Below are 15082 nucleotides of genomic sequence, written 5' to 3' on the forward strand. Positions count from 1 at the left end.
TCCCACTTAGTATTCTAAGACTAGGGTATATTACTTAGATAAATTCCGGCTAAGTGAAATTAACTAAGTGAATTTTTCGTCGGACCAATATAATTGTTATATTGGTAGTTGTACATTAATGTTTTAGTTCATTAAACATTTTAATAAACCAACGACATTATTGCATGTATATAAAATATTGACTAATTCAACCCCCAGGTTGGTTCCCAGGTAGAGGTGTTCCCCTACGGTTAGCTTAAATACCTCAACCTAGACAGAACCTTCCTTAGACAGGGTTCCCTTATAGGCAATATTTTATATTTAGTCTTTTATCATTTCATTTTAAACCTAGTTAAAACAAAATAAAAGACTATCCCTAATCATATTAGAAGACATAACCTTAGGTCTAATTGATTTTAAACCCCAAATTAATTAACTTAGACCCTATGTTTGCATGCAATTCTTTATTATAGATTTTAATTTCTATCTGCCAAATTTTATAACTCTTATAAAATTTAAGAAATTAAAACTATAATCATGCATTGTAAGCATACATTAATATAACAATTATATTAACTAAAGTAATGTCATGCTCAATGCAACTTTATTTTCATCTAATTAATACAAGACTTATATTAATCATGAAAATAAAACATGCATTCATACATTATAACATTTATAATTATTAATGCATGATCATACATACATACTATATATCAACCATACATATTATGCATGTAACCTATGGTGCGATTTTAAAAATATATGGCATACAATATGCAATATGCTTTTAGTTAAAATACACATTCATAATGCATAAAATAATTAAATAGCAAAGTTGGACCGATTTTTTGCAGCCTAAGAAAGCAAAATAATACAAAAAATTAAGAAAATGACCGCAATCGCCCTCGAACCGCGAACCGGAGCCACGGAACCACGTCGAAAAACACCCGGGACAGCGCCTGTAACGCCCCGAGTCCCTCAGGTAAGTTAGTCTCGAATCGGGAGATTTTTCATTTAAATTTCAAAGTGAATGTTAATTTAATTTATCGATAATTATCGGGCTCTAACAATCCAATTAAATGATTATTAACCGAGCTTGGTATGTTGGGTCTTGTGTTGAGGGAATGGACTCCTCCTTCTTTGGGCTTGGGCTTGGATGATTGGGCTTAATGGGAAAATTGTTTTAAATCAAAACAAAAGGGGAAACCCTAACACTTTTCTTTTTCCTCTTTTCCCTCCCTTTGTTTCTTCCCCATCCCTAGCCGACAGCCCCCCCCCCCCAAGCTTCTCCTCCTTCTTCTTGTTCAGCCGGTGGCCCTCTTCTCCGGCGAAGCGGCACAGCAGTCCCCCACGCCGGCGTCCTCCTGCAGTAGCTCGCGGCGGCGCACGACTCTCCATGGCGGCGATGCGTTCCGAGCAGAACCGGACGGCCTACTGCTGCTACCTCCGGCGACGTGCGCAACCCCCAGCGGGCTTTCTCCACGGCGGCGACACATTTCGAGCAGAACCGGGCTGCGGCAACAACAGGTCCGACGTCGTTCCTCCGGTGACCCCGCGCCCAGATCTGCGACGCCAACAAGCTTCGTGACGTTTCCTTTCCTCGGTTTGGTGTTATCCAGCCCCTCCGGCAACGTTAGACGATTACCCACACATAACCGAAGCTTGATTCTTGATACCCACTCCTTACGGCATTGGGTCGGCATTGAACCACCTTCAATCGGACCCAAATCTATGTTACCCATCAGTTTTTGACATCGTTTCAGCAAGCCTTAGGCCATTTGAAGTCGAATTTTGGAGCTAGAACATCCTCAGCGTCGACCCACTTCTAACCCAAGAGGTTTTGGTGTGAGTTAGTAGGTAACAATACGCCTAAATTTGGGTTCAATATTATTTAAATGTTTCCAATTGGCTACTAACCTCGAATCGTACTTTTCCCTTGTAGGAAGTGTTTGACAAGCTTAGGAGCTTTAGAACTTTTGGTAGTAAGTAGCACGGGGGCGGATGCGTGCGTTGATGCTTGTTATTTGGTTGCCGATGTGCTTTTTATGATGCTTATATTGGTTTTGATACGTGGTTGTGTAGTGTAACTCTTGTTTATGTTGTTTTGTATGCCTGGTTAGTGTTTAATGTCCGTCGGTGATAATAGTGGGAATTTTGTATTGTTGAACTGCTGAGATCTATTGTAGAATGATGTATGAATGTAGGGAATGTTCGTTAAGGTGAATTTATTTTGGAAATGTTTGTTGTCTGAATATGTATGAAGTGTTTGGCGTGTCTCGTGAGTTTTACTATATCTAGTGGTGCTTATTGAATATGGACGTTGGATGTTAAGTGTTTGGATGAATTGTGTTGGGCTCCAATCGTTTGCAATTTGTTGACTATGCTCTGTTATGACTAAACTCATTGCGGCGCTGTTGTTAAGATTTGGTATGTTGTGAAAGCATGTTTGGTTTATTGTTTTGCTATTAGAATGATGTTTATGTTGTGGAAGCATGCTGAATTGTGTTGGTAAGCTGAGAGATGCATTGAAATCATATTAGTGGTGTTGTTGTTGGTGGGCGTTGTGGTGGTTGGTGCTATTAGGAAAGTAGTACGGAAATCCTGGTTGGACACTAGAAATGTTATGTGGAATTAGGAAAGTTATGAAGCGAATGGGTGAGTGTCAGGGCCTCGGGTATAAATGGTCGGGGGCTGATACGTCACTAATTGGGTATCGAGGTCTCGGGTATAAATGGTTGGGGGTCGATACGCTAATATTGGATAAAGATGAGCGTCGGGGCCTCGGGTATAAATGGTCGGGGGTCGATGCGAGGAGTCTTTTGAAAGGAGAACTATTGGGGCCTTGGGTACAAATGGTTAAGGGCCAATAGATTGTAAGACATCGGGGCCTCGGGTATAAATGGTCGAGGGTCAATGCACTAGGTGTCGGGGCTTTGGGTATAAAAGGTCAGGGGCCGACACTACCAAGAGAATGGTTTCAAAGAGCTCGAATATCTGAGGTGAGCATAGCTGTATTTGAGGTATTAGGAAACCAGGTGGACGGTAATTGTTTTATATGATTGTGGTTAGCATCGGGTATTATAGAGCATGTTTATGAATGAATGTATAATGTGTTAGTAGAGCATGTCTATGGTTATTCGCATACTGTAATGATAGAGCATGACGATGTATGTTTCCTTTATGGTTATGAGCATGATGTTGGTGTGTGCTTGGTGAGGGCTACTTACGGAGTATATTGTATATACTCACCCCCTTTCTACAATGATTGTTTCAGGTGAAGGACTCAAGGGTGACCATGGTGATGGGACGGAAGAGACCTGACAAGCAAGGACTATAGGCTGCTTAGTTTTTTCTTATTTAGTCTAATTCTTTTGTTAGGGCCTTATGTTGTGGCCAATAAACGGCTTATGTACCTTTGAATAATTGGGAGATTTTTCCCTTGTTGTTAGTTATGCTTCGGGTTAGGTGCCTATTTGAGCTTTATTCCATTTGTTTAGATTCATTAAGATTGAATAATAAACTTGCCTCGTGAAGTAGTTCACGAATGTTGTTGCATGTTTTTTTAGATTGGTTTATCGTTAATTTGATGAGGTTTGGAGCTTGATTTTATAAGTTTATGTGCATAGGAAGTTGGCAGGTTGTAATCGGGGTTAAAACTGATTAGTTGGGTAGTTCATGTGACCTAGAAGTGTGCGGAAATTTCTGGGTCGTTACAGCGCCTCGGTGCCTAAGGGCAGCGCCACGGCGCTGCTGCAGCAAAAAGCCACAGCAGCAGCACCGTGGCGCTATAGCATGGCGTCATGGCGTTGCAGCGCCATGGTGCTATCTACACGGTCTGCTTCGTCTTCTTCGCTGTTTTCTACAACTTTTCGCCCAACCCGACGCCACGAACAACTTTCGAGCGACCCAGACTTACAGACTCGATACAAAAACACAATGCCAAAAACACCGGGACTTTACATGATCAAATCAAGATTTAAATTGCAATCTACATGCCAAAAACCGGAAATTCTCCAACCCGCAAACCCATATTTCAAAAATATGAAAAACACCCACCAAAAACATGGATTTTGCTCTCAAAAATTCAGAACATCAACCTGGCTCTGATACCAATTGATGAGATGTGAATCCCGGAGCGGCAGCGGATCATCGTTCATGAGTTTTTGAGAAAAAAAATCAAACATTTAAAGATAAAATTACAGGGGAAAGAACTTTTCTTTTACCTTTGAAGAACTCTTTTTCAATGGTTCAATGTCCAGAACACCACCAAATGATCTTCCAAGCTATCCTCTGGGTATGCGATCGTTGCTTGTGGGAGCAATTTGTTTGGAATGAGAGGAAGTCATCAAAAGAGAGAGATTGAGAGAGATGTTGGGAGTGACTTTTCTGTGTTGCAGAAAAAACTGAAAAAAGCCTGAAAAGAATATGAAGTGGGGTAACTCCCCACGTCATAAGTAACTTCCCATTTCCCGTGCCTTTTTGCAGGGGAGTGTTTTATTATTAATATAATAATATTATTAATTAATAATAATTAATATATATATATATATTAACTATATAAATAATTAACACTTAATTATTTATTATCAAAATAGAATCATATTCTAAAGCATTTCTCTCGTATAAACTATAGTTGTAATTTACATCTTATATACATTATTTTTAACCTATAGTTTTAATATGAATCATATTCATATTAATTTTATTTGAATCTCATTGAAATAATTTCTCTCCTAATATATAGTTTCAATTAGAATTAATTATATATTATAATGTATCAATATACATATAATCCCTTGAGTAATTTGAACATTTCAAAATTTTCCAAAAACTTGATCCTTGTTTTACCCGTTATGAGCAAGTAAGGGGACCTAATGGACTTACAGATCAGAAGCTCCAACGATACGAGATTAATCGGTCAAACTCATTGACCGAGTTAATCAACATTCGTTAACTACGGGTCACTCCACTAAAGACCCGCAGTTGCACTCTTCTCACTGCAGAATGTTTTCGTGTCCACGGATATATGACCATTAATGACAAGTCAATCCTTCAGGAGTGCTCGTAACTCAAGTTGGGTCAAATTACCGTTTTACCCCTAAGTTACATCTTACTCTTTAAATACCGCTGCCGCTCTAATGAACAACTTGGTTATGGTCCGACCAATAACCGGAAGTCCCTCTCTGGCCAATGAGAGGGTGGGGTCCCTTGTTCAAGTCCCAGAGTCAACATTTAAGAGAACACTCATCTACTCCCCTAAAGTTGGGGAATTCCATCTTGTGAAGTTATGTTCCCAGCTCCCCACTCGGTCTCGTCCCCAAAATGGTAGGAATATTGAGTCGACAACTCGGGCCACTCTCACCCATACAGATCAAAGGACAAGCCCTCACGGGCAGGAGTCCATAACTCACTCAGGATTGAGAATGAGTTGTTTGGTCATCCTATGAGATAGCAATCTGTTAGTCAAAGACGTTACATCTAAAGATTGTCTATTTTGCAGCCTGGTCTTATACAAACTCATTGTATAGGATACCCCCACTCGCATGTCTCCACACGAACGACTTGGATCGAGTCGTCTGTAACATTTACAAAGTGGGCTGTATCCATAGTGTTGTCAAGATAAGGTACCCAAACTTATCCATATACTATAGACCCTTTAGGTTATTCACGGGACATTATCCACTCATATATCAGGGGTATATTAAATATATACCTCGTATATCAGGGGTATATCAAATATATACCGAGTATATCAAATATATACCCAATATATATACTGTCCTGGTTACATGAAAATAACCTTGAATGTTTAGTTTATTGGATTTTGGACAATGCAATGCTATGAATTGAACAACAAATTTATTGAATAAAACTTTATTGAATATACATTTGTTTTTATATAAATACAAACTACGAGTTTAGGGCAACCCACCCAACACCATTAGCAACCTAAAGGGTGTATAGTATATGGATAACGTTGGGTACCTTATACTGGTAGCATTATGGATACGACCTACTTTGTAATAGTTACAAATGACTTGATCCAGGTCGTTCGTGTGGAGACATGCGAGTGGGGGTATCCTATATAATGAGTTTGTATAAGACCGGACCGCGAAATAATTAATCTTTAGCTGTAACACCGTTAGCTAATAGATTAATATTTCAATAGGACGACCAGGTAACTCGATCTCAATCCTAAGTGGGTTATGGACTCCTGCTTGTTGGGTTTGTCCTTTGATTTGTATGGGTGAGAGTGGCCCTAGTCGCCAACTCAATATTCCTACCATTTTGGGGACGAAACCGAGTGGGGAGCTGGAGAAATAACTACACAAGATGAAATTCACTCCTTCGCAACTTCAGGGTAAGTAGATAAGTGTTCTCTTAAGTATAGACTCCGGGATTTGAACAAGGGGCCCACCCTTTCACTGGCCCAAGAGGGACTTCCGATTATTGGTGTGACTATAACCGGGTTGTTCATTAGAGGATCAACGGTACTTAAGGTCCAAGATGTAACACAGAGGTAAAAAGATAGTTTTGCCTAGCTGTGGTTACGAACACTCGTGAAGGATTGACTTACCGTTAATGGTCAAAATCCATGGACGCATAATATTCTACAGTTAGAAGAGTGCAGTTGTGGGTCTTTAGTGGAGTGACCGACAGTTAACGAATGTTGATTAATATGAATAATGATTTTAATCAATTACTCTCGTATCGTTGGAGCTTCCGATCTGTAGGTCCATTAGGTCCCTTTGCAAGCTCGTAAACAATAGTTAAGAATATTTAGTCTTGAAAAGAATTTGAATTGTTCAAATTCATTAAAGGAATAAAGGTTAATTGTATGAGATGCAATTAGTCTAATGTATGTTGATACATTATAATATAAAATTATGAGAGAGATGGATATTAGAATTTGATTCGAATATGGTTGATTAATTTAAGTTTAATTTAATTAAATATGATTTAATTAAATTACTGTGATATATTAATTTGGTTAAATTAAATTAGATTTAATTAAATTAAATTAATAATTCTTTTTTTGTAGTTAATTAATTAATTATTATCTTAATTAAAAAAATTTAATTAAAAAAAAAAAGAAGAAAAGAGAAATGGGAGGAAAACCTCCCACTTCCCACCATTTGGTGAGGAGTGGGAAAGTGGTGAGTGGGAATGTTGTGACTTCCCCACCACTCTTCCTCACTTGTAAAAAGGGAGATTCTCCCCTTTTCTTTCAGTTCCTCGGTCCTTGATTGTTGAGTTTTCCAAAATCCAACGAGAAAATCTCTCTCTCGATCTCTCGATTTCCCTTTCAATTATAAGACGGTTCCTACAAACCGAGTTCTTAACATCCACAGGATAGCAATGAAGACTTTCTGGTGGCTTTGGTGTCTAATTTGAAGAGGTGTCTGTTAGTTTTACCAGCTTCAATCATACCAGATGTTTTGATGATAACAAATTTTATCTACTGATGGTTTTAGTGTTTCAAAGTGTTCATAGTGTAGAGCCTGGAAAGACGAATTCAACGCATATTGAATCACTCAAATCAGAGTTCAGACGAATAATTTATACGCAAACAAGTTGGGGAAGAAAAAGCACATGTGGCAGGTGACGTGACATCTAATAGTCAAATTATGCCACTGTGGCAATGATGTGGCAGTAAAGTGGCACCAACAATTTTGGTGACATGGTGGATGATGTGGACAGATCATGTGACGACACGTGGCGCTTTCAATTTCAATAAATCAAATTCCCACAATTTTTTCCATTCCACAATCTTTTCTCAATTTCAATTTCACGACACGTGCCAATATGTCATCATATTTCTTACTTCTCTTGCGGAAAATTCGGTCAAGCAACTCTTGTTTCACTTGGGCTTCAAAAGAAAAGAAAATCCTTCTTTGGTAACTTTATTGTAAATATTGAGTTAATTATGATTTTTTTTTTTATGATATTACATTTAAATTTGAATTTGAGATTCTTGGATTGTTTGAATCAAAATTTTCTATCTTTATATTATGATATGTATTGATTGAAAATTTATTTAATATGATTCTTTGTTAATGTTTTCATGGATAACTGAATATATTCTTGTATGCATATTAAGTTTGGATTTTAAATTCTTGAATTGTTTATTGGATAAACTTTATTTTATAATCATTACTACTCTAGGTGGTTTGTGGGATAATTAAAGTATTAATTTCTTTTGAATTTCTAAAAAGTGAAAATGAGATTATTACTTATTTGTGATTGAATTGTTGTGGAAATTATGTTTGTATGATCAAATTTGTTTTATAGATTATTTATTAATTGATAGTTGAATTTATTATTGGTTGATGTTGTAGAGTCATGAAAGAAGTTTGAAGAAACTTATTTTGAAATCTCTTTCTCTATTTTTGTTTATTATGTTGAAAGGAATTTCATTAAAAAACTCTTTAATACGTTGTCGTTAATATCATATTATTGAGATACACTCCTTCCATTAGAATTAAGTTTTTTTTTCAAAATTATTTATTTGGTTATGAACTACTTGGAAGAAATTATTTTAATTTTTTCATTAATGTTGGTAAAACTTGAAAGTTTATATCATGACTGTAGCTTGTATGTTTTCATGATCAATTTTAAAGTTGTTATGAGTGTTTAAAATTTTATTTTTGTTTGAAACTCTATTTTCAATCTCTCATATTGGTATTTTATTCAAAGATTTGATGTGATATATATTGCCTGGAATTATCATCTCTTTACTTGCAATAAATTATGATATTGTACCTTGTTTATGCAAGAGTTTGCACAACGGTTCTTCACGAATCAAGCTCGAACCCGGTCTCCGGTCGCGATCTGAACACTCAGAGTGGACCTGCACAAGAGGGTAAACACTCCGACGCTCAAGTCAGTATAGGTCGGACTCCGTATTTAGTTGGAGGTGAGATTCGATACCTGAGCGTGAAATGAGGCCCTCTATTTATAGGTGGTGGATCCGACAGTACTCACGACCGGCGGTTATATGTCTTTTCTCATGTCGGACCTGTCGGGTTCCGAACAGATCGAACCCCAACCAGGTCGAACCTTGGCGTCTATACTTAGCCTTTTTGTAATGGGCGAACTCGGTCACCTCGACAATGCCGAGGTGGACCTGGGCAATTCCTTTTATTCGATTCTTCAAACACCAATAAGTGTCCTCCACGTGTCCTTGGTATTTTTACCCCCAAAAATTGGCCCCATCTCTGTCAGGTTCGATCTCGACCTGGCAGAGAAGTTCATCCGATTCCATTCTAGACACGTGGCGACTTTTCATTTGTAGAGGGAATATGACCGTTGCGGAAGATGTTTCGATCTGCCAGGTTGTCGGAGCACTCAAGTATTCCATCGTTACGGATCTCGAGATAATCTCATCCGCTCGTTGATTACACGTGTACGGTACAGAGGTTTTTTCGATTAGCTATAAATAGTCCCGAGACTTTAGGTCAAACCTTACGTTCCCTGAATTTCTGGAGTTCGATCTGAAACCAGCTCGAACCCTTTTCGTAGGTCAGTCACTCTACCTTGGTTTTATTCTTCTTTCAAATATGGTAGTTTTCTTGTCTTCCCCCTCAAGTAGTGATAACCTAGGCAGCGCATGTCGGACTGTAAGCAGTTCGCCCCCCAAACCAAGTGATTCTAGGGAGGTCCTAGCTCTTAGGTTAGAGTCCGAGCTGGAAGAAATAGAGAACTTTAGGTTTTCAGATGATGGAGAGGATAGTGACACCTCCACTTCGGGCCAGGGTTTAGAGTACCCTTCAAAGATGCCCGAGCACTATCTCGGACCCCGCCGTAGGGGTTTAAAATTCCGAATGATATCCTTCTTAGGATTCCGGAGGAAGGGGAAAGAGCTGACAATCCTCCAGAGGGATGGGTCACTATTTATTTAAAGATGTTTGAATACGGCCTCAGACTTCCCCTTCATCCTTTTGCTCAGGAGTTCTTAAACCGAACTGAACTGGCTCCTGCTCAAGTGGCCCCCAATGGGTGGGGTGTCATTTTTGCTTTAGCCATTCTTTTTTGGTTGCGAGCTCGAGACGAGGATGAGGCCGAGCTACTAAGTGTTGACCAACTTCTTGGGTGCTTTGAGGCCAAGAGGATAGCTAAAAAACCAGGTCGGTATTATATGTGCGCGAGGAAAGGCGCGGGTGGCATAGTCAAGGGGCCGACCTCCATCAAAGGATGGGTAGGGAAATGGTTCTTTGCCTCAGGTGAATGGCTGGCAAAGAACGAATCAGGTCGTCCCTTCTATGACGTGCCTGTTAAGTTTGGGAACCTAGGTATGAGGTCGTTGTGTTTACCTCTTTAAATCTTTCCTTTCTTCCTTTTTCATGTCTAACTTGAATCTTTTCTGTCTTGTGCAGTGTCGATCAAACCGATTCCCGAGCTTACACAAGCCTCTTTCGATACCCTCAAGTTTTACAAAGATCATTTCCCAAGGGGTCGGAAGATCGGAACCTTGGTGACCGATAAGCTGCTTCTGGAACCTGGGTTGTTAGACTACAACCCCTTGGTGCGCCCGGTTGAAGCTTCAAGGCCAAATTCCGAACTTGGTAGGTCGAGCTCAACCTTGTCTCAATTTTGTACTTTGGCATTTCTGACTTCTCGTTTTATTTGTATTGCAGCCATGGTGTGTGGATTCACGAGCAGCGTAAAGCGAAAGTCTAAGAGCCGTGCTCACGCCCTTAAGACAGTTCAAAGCTCCGATCCAGCGACCCCTACTGTAGATCAACCTGCAGCTCAGGACCAGGCTGGGCCATCCTTTGAAGTTCCAACTCCAGTGATCGAGTTGGATTCTACTAGGGAGCGCTCCAGAGAGAAGTGCTCGAGGAGCGAATCCGGAGCGCTAGACGTGTCACCCCTTTGCGAGGGAGTGAGGACTCTCCTCTGAATAGGAGAAAGAAAAAGAAGAAAGTCACCTCCTCCTCGGAGGTTGGACCTCGTGGCCCCCTGCCTTCAAGCCACGCCGAACTGGTGGACGACCCTGAAGCTCGGATGGGGGGGGAGGGACATCCGACGTGATGATGTGGTTCAGAATGGAACCGTCGAGCTTCGGGGTGAATGACCAGGTGTCACGCATCTCGGCTGCATGCTTGGATCGCTGTCTCAGAAGAGCATCCAAGTTCGTGAGCGATCCAGGGTCCGTGCTGCAACGGACACTTGACCATGCTGTCGAGGGTAAGATCTACTTCTAAACGTTGCTTTATTTTCCTAACTTGTGACTTGGTCTGACATGTGTTTGCCTTTTGTGCTCTACAGGCGTTCACTGCCTCCATCCATTCAGCAATCATGATCAAGGCCGAGCTGGATGGAAGGGAGGCCTTGGCAGCGAAAGAGAGGGAGAACTCTTCTGCTGCCCTGGAGGCTGCCACTACGCTCAAAGGCAAGCTACTGAAGGCTCGAAGCGAGGTGGACATTCTGAGGGCCGAGGTAGAAGCGAAGGCCGAGATGCAGAAGAGGGAAGATGAGAGACATAAGGCCCACCTCCGAGCTGCCCACGCCATCACTAAAGGGCTGGAGAAGGAAAAGTTCCAACTTCTTAAGGAGAAGGACGACATGCTCCAGGCCCTCGAAGGGAAGGACGCTTTGAGGATTGAATTTTTTAAGTCTTATGGGAGTCCGTGGCCCCCATTTAATTCTAATCGAACTCTGAGTCATGAAATTAAATAACTCCATTTATTAAAAGTTCCGCCCCTTGAAAATTTTTACAAGTCAATTTTAGGATCATTTTGACATTTCAAGGGTAATAGAGCTTCAAGTGCTCCGCGTTCCATGGATGCGTAAGCACTCTTCCTTCCAGATCGGCAGCATATATACGTTCCGGGCGGACTATGTCTTTAACCTCGAATGGTCCCCCCCAACTTGAGTCAAGGGTGCCCTCATGACTCTGAATTTTCCTTAAGACTAAATGTCCAACTTGGAAGCTTCGAGGTCGAACTCGGGCATTGTAATGTCTGGCCATTCTGTTCTGATACTCTGCTAAGCGCAGCTGAGCCATTTCCCTTTTTTCTTCCAATAAGTCCAGGTTCAGGAGTAGCTCTTCTTCATTCTTCGCTGGCTTTTACTGCTTTACCCTGTTTGTTGGTATGCCGATCTCAACCGGTACAACAGCTTCGGAGCCAAAGGCTAGCGAGAACGGAGTTTCGCCAGTTGACTCCCTTGGGGTGGTCCGATATGACCATAATACTTCAGGTAGCTCATCGGCCCATCTTCCCTTTCTGGAATCCAGTCTCAGCTTGAGTCCTCGTTTTATGATTTTGTTTATCGCTTCAACCTGCCCATTTGCTTTGGATGCACAGGGGACGAACTGAGATGGCTTATACCCAACTTTCTACAAAAGTCCTTGAACTTTGCATTGTCGAATTGCTTTCCGTTGTCTGTCACAATGGCGTTCGGTATACCGAAACGGCATACGATGTTTGACCATATAAAAGATGTGACCTTGGACTCCGTGATGTGGGATAACGCCTCGGCCTCGGCCCACTTAGTGAAGTAGTCTACAGCGACAACGGCAAACTTGGTTTGCCCTTTGCCTAGGGGAAAAGGACCTATGATGTCTACCACCCATTGTGCAAATGGCCACGGGGTCGAGATGGGGGTAAGCAGTTCGGGAGGTTGATGGATAATGTTTGCAAAGCGCTGGCAGTTGTCACAAGTTTTCACAAATTGCTTTGCATCCTGCTCTACAGTGGGCCAATAGTACCCTTGTCGAACCACCTTGGCCGACAACGACCTGGCGCCAGAGTGGTTTCCACACACCCCTTCATGGATTTCCCTAAGAATATAAAGGTCTTCTTCAGGAGTCACACACTTGAGCAGAGGCAGGGAGAAACCACGTCGGTACAACACTCCGTCTCGGAGTATGAACCGAGCTGCTTTCCGCGTCATCCTCTTTTGCTCCTTTGAACCTTGCGGCGGATTCCCTTTGATAAATTCCAGGATTGGATCAATCCACGAGGGTGATGGAGTATCAATCTCCATCATGTCTGGATCTAGGATTGAATGACTGTCCAAGATCTCGACCGGGACAGATCTAGCTAGGTCGGTCTCATACACTGATGCCAATTTCGCTAAGGCATCTGCATTGGAATTTTCTGATCTTGGAACTTGATTCACCTCGTAAGTCCCGAACTGGGCGAGGTGCGATCTAACCTTGCTTAGATACTTTTCCATTCGGGGGTCCTTCGTTTGGTACTCCTTCTTAATTTGATTTACGATTAATTGGGAGTCGCTAAAGACCTTGATGTGGAAGGCCCTCAGTCCTTTAGCAACGCGCAGGCCTGCTAGAAGTGCTTCATACTTGGCTTCATTGTTTGAGGTCCGAAAATTGAACCGCAGAGTATACTCAAATCGCTCGACACCTGGTGCGAGTAAGAGGATCCCTGCCCCGCACCCTTTCTCATTGGAGGATCCATCAACGTAGATCGTCCATGGAAGGTCGGACTTGGCCAACTGAGGTGGTGGGGTGAGCTCTGCGATAAAATCGGCCACCGCTTGCCCTTTCAACGTAGTTCTTGGCTCGAATGTATTCACTCAACTGCAATGCCCACTTCATCAGGCGCCCTGATGTTTCAGGCTTATGGAAGATATTCTTCAGGGGCAAGTTCATAAGTACTACGACAGTGTACACTTGGAAGTACGGCCTAAGTCTTCGGGCCGAGGTGACTAAAGCGAGGGCCAGCTTCTCCATTTGGGGGTATCTGGTCTCGGCCTCGGTCATGGCTTTACTTGTGTAATAAATGGGACTTTGGCGTACTCCTTCCTGCTTGACTAGGGCCGAGCTGACGGCGCTATCGGACACCGTCAGGTATAAGTGAAGCTTGTCTCCTGGCAACGGCTTGGCGAGCAAGGTTGACGAGCAGAGGTAGATCTTTAACTGCTCTAACGCTTGCTCGCACTCCGTCGTCCATTCGAAAGGCCCTTTCTTTCTCAAGACTTTGAAGAAAGGAAGGCACTTATTTGTGGACCTCGAGACAAACCCGTTCAGAGCTGCAATCTTGCCATTGAGGCACTGAAGCTGTTTAAGAGTTTTGGGCGCTTCCATCTCGAGCACGGCTTTTATATTCTCTGGGTTAGCTTCGATCCCACGGTTGTTTACCATAAAACCAAGGAACTTCCCCGAGGAGACCCCAAAGGCACATTTGGCTGGATTTAGCTTCATTTGATACTTTCGCAGAACTCCAAAGGCTTCGGTCAGATCGGAAAGATACGACTTTGACTGCTTGCTCTTGACAAGTATGTCGTCCACATATACTTCCATGTTCCGATCGATCTGCTTGGCGAACATTTTGTTCACCATCTTTAAGTAGGTTGCGCCCGCATTTTTTAGGCCAAAGGGCATCACCTTGTAGCAGTATAGACCTTGGTCTGTTATGAACGCGGTATGATCTTGGTCTGGCACATGCATTTGATTTGGTTGTATCCGGAGTAGGCATCCATGAAGGTGAGCAGCTCGTGCCCGGCTGTTGCGTCTACGAGCTGGTCGATCCTCGGCAGGAGGAAGCAGTCTTTTGGGCATGTCTTATTTAAATTTGTGAAGTCCACACACATTCTCAACTTCTCGTTGGATTTTTTAAGTAATACAACATTAGAGAGCCACTCGGGATACAGAATTTCTCGTATATATTCAGCTTTTAAAAGTTTGTTAACTTCCTGACTGGGTGTTTATGCTGAACGCACGCGCTAAGCGTGGTAACAATTATATAGATGCAAGCGCACACCTGTCAGAGTAATATAAAATGGATGGAGTATCCAAGTATCGATCCTCAAGGACTTCTAAACAATTTCCAAACTCTAAAGTTTTAAAGAATAGTGAATGTTGGAATGAGTGATTCTTGTAAAATGGGAAGTGGTCACAAATAATGGTTTGGATTTGGGATTGGACTTAGAATGATAAAACCTAGCCCGATTACTTCAAGTTAGCCAACAAAGAATCAAGGACACGCTAAGGATAATATGCATTTTACTTTAGAAACTAACGACTACGCTTTTCACTTTACTTATGTCTAAGCAAGTTCAAAGTCCTAAGACATTCCCTAATATGTCTATTATGAGATATATCTTAGTTTTAGGATGGAAATAGTCGCAA

Source organism: Momordica charantia (assembly GCF_013281855.1).
Source record: "Momordica charantia cultivar OHB3-1 chromosome 4 unlocalized genomic scaffold, Mcharantia_2.0 BLBB01000004.1, whole genome shotgun sequence".
Lineage (NCBI taxonomy): Eukaryota > Viridiplantae > Streptophyta > Magnoliopsida > Cucurbitales > Cucurbitaceae > Momordica > Momordica charantia.